The 10440-nt window shown below is 31.8% G+C and overlaps 1 pseudogene; it reads right to left on the reverse strand.

Moving 5' to 3' along the window:
* Nucleotides 1-6429: 6429 nt before the first annotated feature.
* Nucleotides 6430-9344, reverse strand: LOC119632132 (annotated as a pseudogene).
* Between the last annotated feature and the right edge of the window lie 1096 nt (nt 9345-10440).

Below are 10440 nucleotides of genomic sequence, written 5' to 3' on the forward strand. Positions count from 1 at the left end.
ATGATCGTCCATTCGTCTGCCGTAGCCGTGTTGCTATGCGCTTATTATGTAAACATACAAAAACCCTTTTGCTGCTTATGGGACTTTGGCGTTTCGAAGCAATGAGTAGATGCAAATAACAAGAGATTCTATACATGATTAACTCAATGTGTTCAATTTAAACATCAAAAGCTCATAAGCAACAAAAGCCTTTACATGGTTAGATAAATTCATATTACTAAACAAACTACGGTAGAAACACAGGGTAGTCTTGTTATCAAAACTCGTACAATGAACCACAAAACTCGATTAGATATTGCTGAACGGAGGAAGAATACTACACTACGATCGCTTAGTTGAAGAATTTCTAATAAATTCACTGTATTTCCGAGACCGTCCTCCAGGGATCACCGTTTGATGCGCAGTTGATGCGAGGACCCATTTGGCTAATCTAGAAACACTAGAGACGTTCCGTCAAAAAAAGAAAATCAAGCAATAAAAAATATATTTGAAGAAGTGCTTTCGTGTTGTTAGACGGTTGGCAAAATGTATTAACTGATGATGTTATCAACTGTATAATAATCTCTACTCTTTAATCTTGTGTTTGCGGTAAATGAAACAATAACAACAAGAATTTCTATTTATTTATACGATAAGTATCTTAAAATTTCTGATAATATGATTGACTTATCACTCCAGCAATATATCGAAACTAAAAACGAGCTGAAAACGAACTTTAGAAAATACAAGGTGCCACGCACGTGGACTCATCGCATTGAATGGTTTCGAATCAATAACAATTATGAATATTGCAAGTAAACTCGAACCCTATATCAATCTGCAATTGGTCGCGTTAATCTTACATTGAAAAGAATCAGGTAAAAGTTTTGAGTACTGGCTTATCAAAATAAATATAATCATAAGAAAAATAATTATAAATAAAAGTAAGGAAACTGTTCAAGGGAACTAATTGCCTTACCTCTATCTTCACATAACAAAAGTTGCCAGACGCTGACTAACTAAGTGAACTACGTAGCTTATTTTAAATATGTTTTGCTCGTGCAATGAAAAGTATCTATCGATCCATACTTGGGTAAGAGAGAGAAATGCATTCATTGTTTTGTGATTCTTAGCCGGTTTTTTTTTTTTTTTTTTTTTTTTTGGAACATTTATTTCTGTTATTGTATTTAGTAAGAATGCAACATTTTATTATATTTATACAACGTCCGTCACTTATGTCGACGATATTGGACGAAGAGTGAAGAGGAACTTTAAATCGTTAAACTTTGGGTTTTTGGAATCATCTTAATGATTAAGAATGAACCGAAACCAATTGTTTTATTTTTTCTTTTGGAAGAAGTAGAAGAACAAGAAAATGTTGCCGACAATTGATAACAACTAAGAGGATCGATTGGTCTTCTAATAGAGCAAATACATATATGTATATATATATATATGTGATGTAAAGAAGAAAAACAAACTTCCTTTAAATGTACGAAAAATTTGAAGGCACCCTTTATAGTGTGAAAGACAATTTTTTCCACCTTCAAAGCTAATAAAGTGCCGATGATCTTCAAATGCATACAATTACTAAAATTATTCTCATAATTACGACATTGAGGTGTAATTGCATGTAAAATGCATTAATATGATGATAAATAAAAGCACAAAAAATAGGCAAAAATATATATATGAACACATACTCACCTCTCATTGATAAGTCCATAATTTTTGATTTCGTTCTCAGTGAGGCCACACTCGTACTCTCTCTTTTAATACAACGTGATAACATTGTTCTCTTTCTGCTTCTCTCGTTTCCTTTTGATTCGTTTTTGTAATAAAATGAAACAAAAAGAAAAGCACAAACAAATTCATACAATATTCAAACGTATTTATGTATGTACGTATGTATATATATATATATATATATATACATATATATATTTATATATGTGTGTATATATATATATATATAAATTTGTATGTTTGTTGATGGTGACCGGCTATATGAAGTATTACACCTACGCTTAAGCACGTTACAATTCACTTAACCTTAAACAATGCAAAGATTTACTATAAATATAGCACGCGGTGGAGGTTCGATGAAAGCAACAAAAAGAAGCATGAATTTAATAAAACTAAAAGAAATGGTGAAATTTTTGATGCACACACACACACACACACACACACACATATATATATACGTAAACACAAAAATGCACAATTCACACATGCATATATGTTAAATACTAAAGGATAAAAAAATTGAAACATATATATATATATATATATATATATATATGTATATATATATATATAAAAATAATAGAAACAAAATTGTAGATGAGCGTTAGTAATGTTTCATTTACAAATCGATGTTCTTTTAAAAGAATTTTTTCACTTTTGATTTTAGCTTTTAATGGAATAAAACAATAAGAAGAAAAACAATAAACATTGTGCAGCACGCACAAAAAAGAGCGAAAGTGATCTTAACGCGAATTAGAACAGCACTAAACAACGACTGCTTAAGTAATGGGTGACTGACTGACAGAATGACTCTCTGGCTGTTTGTTTGCAATATACACATAAAAATTATAATTGTATGTGTTTTCAAGTATATACACATACATACATACATACATACATACATACACACATGTATTAATATATATATATATATATATATATATATATATATATATGTATATATATATTGATTTGTTTATTTAATACTAACGTTTAATTTGTTTGGATTTACTATAACCATACATAAGCAAACGCGCGCACTCACAAACACATACATCCACGAGCGATTTAATATATTGAATGAGGGGGTTATTAGAGTATCTGTTTAGAAAAAGAATGGAAGTGGAGTAGAGAACGCTACTTAAAAATTCCCATACACACTGGCACACACGACGTTAACACTCATTTGCGTTTTATATAACTGAGTATAATATATTTTGTGCCCTTACAACGCGTATCATTCTATAGCTTTGGTATAAATATATGCGCTTTGTAAATATGCGGCTTCCAATAAGATTTTATGCCTCAATCTAATGGCAAATCTAAGTTATATTTAATGTTATAATTCTCATTGACTCGTTCTCTCTCTCTCTCTCTCTCTCTCTCTTTTTTACTCTTTCACTCTCTTTCACTCTCTCTTACTCACACACTCACTCTCTCTTTCACACTCGCTCATTCTTTCTATAATAATGCATTGTTATGTAATGCTTATGTAATTTGAGTCATTGTCGAGTGTTGCCATTCTCGTCTCTTATCAAAACTTTTAAAAACAAATCAAATGAAATCAGTTTGAAGCAAAGTTTAGAAGAAAAAAATCGATCAAATCAAAAAGTCTTTATACAAATTCATTTGTAAACATAATTATGTATAAACATGTTTACACGGTACATAAATGAAAGGCTGCAGTTTTTTTTTTTTTTTTTTTGTAAAAAGCGCTTAGTTTTTTATTTTTCCGCCGCGTGTTTGTTATGTTTGATTCTTTCCCTTTATTTTTTTTTTTTATTTTTTTTTTTATTCACAGACATCTCGTCTGCTAAAACAAACAATAATAATATTATTTTTGTTGTCGCAGGGCAAAAATATAGGAAATTATTGTGAAAGAAAGGAAAAACTTTAAAAATACATTTTTTGTAATTTAATTCTTTTGTTTACTCGTTTAATTTACTTTTATTTATTTCTCTGCTCGAAAAATGAAACTTTTGTTTAATTGGATTAGTTTTGCTTATATCCATCCATTAATGAATTGTTTTCTTTTCATTTCTTCTTTTTTTTTTTTTTTTGTTTTGCCTTTAAAATAAATTTCAAGGTACTTTATAATTGCAAGCTGCTCCCTTACGTCACTTAATTACTGCTTTTGTTACAGAAGATCGGAGGAACGAAAGTTTGAAACAAAGTTTTCGAAGACTGGAACTTTCGTATATGTATTATTATAATTAGAACATGAAATTTTCGTTTGGTATGAGCACCATCCTAACGAACGCGTTCAGATCTGTTCAATATATGGGTTTTTAATGTTTTAAATATTTGTTTATTTATTGTGATTATATTATAATTATTTTAGACACTATTTAGATATTAGGCAGAAGTACATTAGAGTACATTGTGATGAATTACTGTGATGAGGTATATGTGCAATTAAAATGCGCCTTGGCCAATAGCTCTCATATAATATGTAAGAAATAGCTTCAAGAATGTTAAGTATATGTGAATGCAAATATATTTTCCTTTTTTGATTATGACAAATTTTGCTCATATTTCTTCATAGATTATTTTCACTGCAATTTATTGAATCGGCCGATAAAACGAAAAGAAGTTATACTCGCTACCTATTCTTCGTTTTTTTTACATGTACACACTTATATATGCACTGTACCTAATATAGGTTACATTAATTGTGTGCAGACGGTTGTAACACCCAGAAAGACTTTAAATAGACTCACCTTTTATTATATCATTTGCCTGTCCGATTATGCCTGTGTTCCTGCGATGTAAATCCATGTATTTTTTGTTCAAGCTGAACGTCGTAATTTTCGAGATATTTTGATGAAATTCACTCACATGTTCTGACCCAAGGTGCCCCAGTGTGCCCAGTTTCATTAAAATATCTTAAGGATTGCGCTCTGTATGTTCAACATAAGTTTACGTCGACAAACATCCGACGGACAAACATCCGACGGACAAACAGACAGACAGGCTTAGATTGAATCAAATAATAATTTTGAATCGATCAATATAAATAATAAGAGGTGAGCCTGGCTTAAACTCTTCTGTGTGTTATATACATCAACGAAAACTTAATATAACCTTCACCGCAAGCGGTGTAGGGCATCAAATATGTAAATGGTTTTCTCCTATTTTGCTTTCAAATAGAAACGCTATATATCAAAGTTTAATTGATTGATCAAAAACGATTGAAATAGACTGCTTCGTAAATCCCATCGTGTCTATCTTCTTTATACCCATCACCAAAGTATCAGTGGTACATTCATTGTGTCGAAACATTTGCAGTTCTTGCGTGCAGGCTGGTATTGAAGTTTGGTCAAATCGGCCAAAGGCGACGCCTATACTACAACATAACCAGAGACCACCTCCTCTTTCAAAAATGAAAAATGATATAGCGATCAGACTTTCCATTTCTATTCTGTGGCTATTAAGATTCTATTCTTTCGTTAAAACGTTTGCAGCATCCAGAGAAAAGCTTCGGATGGTCTATAAAGTCTACGTATTATTAATCAGTATCAGATATGAACTGTTCTAGATTTGTTTGTCAGTCCGTCTATCCATCTGTCTGTTAATTGCTATGGAAAAGCGTACTCATGGTCGCAAAAATGAAGATATATACACGGTATAAACTTTCCATCCAACACTATAGACTATGAAAACTTAGTTTTTTCCTTTTTTTTTCTTTCTATCTTTTTTCGAATAACGTTGATGAGTATAAAAAATTTGATCACAGCCGAATATAATTTTTTTACTTGTTATATTATGTAACATACTATGTTCAAACTTTTAAATTCTAACAAAAAACAATAATTTCACATTTTTCTTTTAAACGTTCTTATATTCTATTTAGGTTTATACGAAATTTAAATAACTGCTACGAAGTATGCTATGATATATATAATGATTTAACTAAAATTATGCTATAAATTGCTGTTTTTATTATAACAGAGATGTTATAAAATTATTTTCCTATCGAAATAAAAATCATTGAAAATGAAATTAAGAATACGCCTTTAGGTTTTTCCCAATTATCCATTGCTTTACAGCTTTATCGACAAAATTTCAAAAACACCATCTACTAACAAACTTTCTATTGCTATTGCCATCGTTGAAAAAAAAAAAATGATAAGATCACTTGTGAAATCTGGGCGGTTAACTTGTGGAATCTGGGCGGGTAATTTGCGGAATCTTGCCGTCGCATGTTAATCTCAAATAAATTGTTTCAAGTGGTCTTCTATTCATTTCAAAAAAGATTTTTCTACAAGTACATTTTTTATTTAATAAAGGAAAGAAAAAATCAAAAAGATTTCAGTGGAATTTTTATCAAATATTTATATGAAATTGGCTTATATTGGTTTATAGCTACACATGACGTGTAAGCTTAAAATATAATGATGAAATTATATAATATAATGTAGTTGTGTACGGCCTTTTGCAACGTGAACATAAAATGTCGGTTATGAATGTCGTCTTAAAACGTACACCTGACTCGGAAGTCCGCATCGAATCCAAAGAAAGATTAATAATGCAATGCGGTTATCGTAGATTTATTGTTAATCCAATCTTTAGTCAACATACGAATGGGAACAAACATAAGGTAGGCCTTCTATCAATCTTCATTTCTTGGAAAATTTGTAACAGCAAAATCTGAGTTTAGTTTGAACGGTATTTCCGACCTCATACAACAATATGTGCCACAGTTTACGCCCCCATACAATTTCCTCCAGCACCGATACTGGCTTTCAAAATTAATCTCGATTCAACACTGGCACTAGTGGCGCGTGGTTGTTTATTGTCTTGTAATCCGAATCGCATTATCTTGAAACGCGTAGCTTTAAGTGAAGTTCGTATGTGTATTAATCGTAAATCAGCTATCATAAGGTATTTGTTCTTAGCTAATTCTACATAAAGCGATTCAGGAAAACTAAGGAAAATCCAATTCTTTGAGCGATTATCCGTTGAGAAGTAGTATTTGTGAGAATCTGTTCGTATTACGTTCTAATATAAATTTGCAAGCATCCAAATTTATGGACTTGCGCACACCTTCATGAAAGCGTTTCACTAACTGGTCCCAGTCGTAAACAGGCGGTTCACTTTTGCCACGCAAATGTTTGGCTACTTTCAGACTATTTTCCAAACGTTCTACGGCTTCATGAATAATCTTTGCGGCTGGAGATGTAAAGGGCGTCAAGCAATCTAAGCTAATCATTAGATCAATTTTGTGTGGAAATAAACCAGCAAAAACAAACGCGTTTTGGGAGCTCAAAGAATGGCCTACCAAAGATATTTTATCCCACTTGTACTCCTCTATTAGTAACCTAATTAAAATCAATAAATCAATGGAATGATAAAGTGTACCCCTCTGGTAACCATGAAGGCAAACCATCACCAGGTATATCTATGGCGAGGAATGGCAAATTCGGGGGAAGGTAAAGAGACACTCCTAACTCCTCTTAGCTGTTTGGGAACAAACGTAAACGTGTGAGTGTATTTACTATATTTACACTAAACCTAATATACACCATTCAGCTTTAATACCTGCACACGTCTTACGAAAGAAGAAGAAGAAGAAGAACTCAGCCTAAGGACAACAGGTATGACAGTAACTAGAAGTTGTTAATAAGTAATTACTCCATTTAATAACATTATAGAATAATTCATTTCAAGTTAAACAAATCTTATGAGAACATGTGTAAGCTATGCAGACGACAGTTGCGACAATGGTTCAAAAAGTTGCGTACTGGTAACATCTGCTTGTTTCACTTAGCTATAGTCATATATCGTCAAACTCACTTTACACCAAATTATTTGCATCTCAAGAAACTGGCAAAATAACAACAACAAAAAGCTCTTTTGATAACAAAACAAATAAGATGGCAAAGAAATTCTTCATGTTGTCTTCAGCACACAAGCCTGGTATATGCTATAATACCTTTTTAATGAAATTAAAAAAGCAAGTAAAAATTATTAAAAACAGTAGGGCTCGTCTATTCTATATTCTTCGGCATAGGAAAGCATATTAGAAAAGTATACAAGGTGGATGCAAATTTCAATTTCGAAAAAAGAAGAGAGCTGGGGAAGAACGTAGGATTTTTTGAGAACATTGATTTCTGTGCAAATCAACACAAGAATGTTTCAGAAAAAAAATTCACTTATACCACTTATATTATAGGATATGTTAAGTTAGTGAAGATGTGACACCCAGGAGGGCTTAAGCTAGACCCACCTTTTATTGTACCGATCGAATCAGAATCATATTCTAAATCGATCTAAGTCTGTCTCCGCATCTGTCTGTCCATGTATTTTGTGTGTTCAAGCTGCATGTCGAAATTTTCCAGATATTTCGATGAAATTGCGCACACTGACGTGTTTTGACCTAAGGATGAACACTACTGAAAATCGTTTGGATAGGTCGACGTTTTCGACCGCTCCCTGCATAACACCCTATTCTGAAAATCCGTTATATGGAAAAAAACGCAATTTGTTAACTTTCTCGGCAAAAGTGGCTAAATTGATGAGATAACTTTGAATCGGCAGTGGCAGTTTTTGAACTTCCTCTTATGTAGCGAAAACTGAAGTGCATATGACACCAAGATCTAACTTTCAATGCTTCATGTTCAAAATCGGATCATAATAATAATTTAAGATACAAAGATTAACTGCACTAAATTTGGATCATCTCGGCCTATTTTTGAGATCCTACTCTATATATAGATATTTATGAAAATTGGGTCTTTGAAAGGTCAGAAAGGTTTAAATTTTAATACGTGATTATGAAAATTGACCCGTAACAGTAATTTAATATAAAAATCAACTGTGCAAAGTTTTAAACCCGTACAAAGTTTTTAACATCTTGGGAACAGTCATTCTTACGGAAGGTAAGCCCTTATTTCCAAAGAGGCCCAATTTTTAATATACAGTTCCATAATAGTAAGTTCATATTAAACCAGGGTATAATTTTGTGTTCTATGGCAAAAGTGAGAATTAGGTTAGACAATGGGGTGTAGGATATTTATAGTCAGCCAAGACCGCCTTTTTTCCGCTTGTTTATAGCTAATTAAGTGTCTCATACGGGGAGAGCATATTTGGAGTGATTTTAGCGATAATGAAACATGGATGTAGTAGTGAAATTAGATTTTTCTAATAGATTTCAGTATTTTTCAAGTGGTATCATCCGCAGTTGCGTAATGCCTCCGAGAATTGCTATAACACTATATAATAAATTGGTTTTTCTTTTTGGTTTTGTGATCGTGATGAAAGGCTTAGCTTGTTTTATATGTGCTCGCTTTCTAACACTTTTTAATTCCAATATTTATTTATTTATATGCGGTTATAGAAACCCGTTCGGCATAAAAAGACTAAATTTACGCCGACTATTTTTAATATCATGATTACAAAGCACTGATCCAAGTTAATATAATTTGTACTAAGGAACAAAAACAACTGCAAAGCAGCAAAAACTCAAACTGTAGACAAATGCTGCAAAAATTCTGTGTAAACAATCAATCAAAAAAAAAGCAAAGATAAAAGTAAAAAAACAGCATTTGTGATAATTTGAATAATATTTACTTTTAGCATTTTTTAAGAACATTTTCATTATACATACGTATATTCATTTTGTCGCAACTTTTGTAACAGTCAAAAGAAGACTTTCAAGAAGACCTCATAGAGTATATATATATATATATTCTTGATCAGTATCAAATTATGAATCAATATAAGTACATCCACTTCCCTGTTTGTCTGTCTGTATAGTGTATGCGGTAAGTATTCTTCTGGTCGCTCCCGACTTCAAATTGGGCAAAAACATTTGAAGCTCTTGCGTGCAAATGTATATCGAAAATTGGCGAAATCAATTAAAGGGCACGCCCATAGTACAACATAAGGTGAAACACCTTAAGACAGAACCACTTTTAATTATGCTGCTTGATTCAGAATCATTTTCATTTTCGGAATCCATTAAAGCATTGTCTGTTTGTATGTACGCTAGTCTGTCTCTGCGTATATATATTTTTGTGTTCAGCTTACAGGTCGCGATTTTTGAGGTATTTTGCTTTGAACAAAGAACAACGAAAGCATTTTTTTCAAATCTCTCTTATATAACCGTTTCTATGAAAGCAAAATCTTTATATGCTAAAAACATTTAATATGTCACGCTGTAAATTCGTTTATAGTAGTAAATTGAAAAGAAAATCAATGTTGTCCAATTTGGATTAAGTAGATCTGTTTTTTTCGATATCAGCGCATATAAGGATTGTTACGAAACGTAAACTCTTGTATGTCAAAAAGGTGTAACTGCTAATGCTTTATAATGAGAATTTGTTCATTATAGTAATTTAACATAAAAATTAAGTGGAACGAATTTGAGCCGCATGTATCTATTTCTTGGACCCCAGTGCATGTGCGATTTCTTATAAAATCTTGGAAAATTGGTTTATAGTAGCAATTTAGCGAAAAAATTGGTCTATTTTTTTTACCAAAATGAAGATAGTCCACCAAAATAGCTCACATACTTAAGGGTCGTGTCTTTACTAAGTTACAACTTACTTATCAAGAACTAAGTGTTAACATTAAAAAATATTAGAAAGTAAACGAATAAAACAAACTGAGCTTTTAATTACGATCACAAAATGAAGAAAAAAGAAAAGTAGAGATAAGTTATACCTACTAATTGTCATGCATGGTAAATACTGAAACCTATCAGAAAAACTT

Source organism: Glossina fuscipes, unplaced genomic scaffold, assembly GCF_014805625.2.
Source record: "Glossina fuscipes isolate IAEA_lab_2018 unplaced genomic scaffold, Yale_Gfus_2 1, whole genome shotgun sequence".
NCBI lineage: Eukaryota > Metazoa > Arthropoda > Insecta > Diptera > Glossinidae > Glossina > Glossina fuscipes.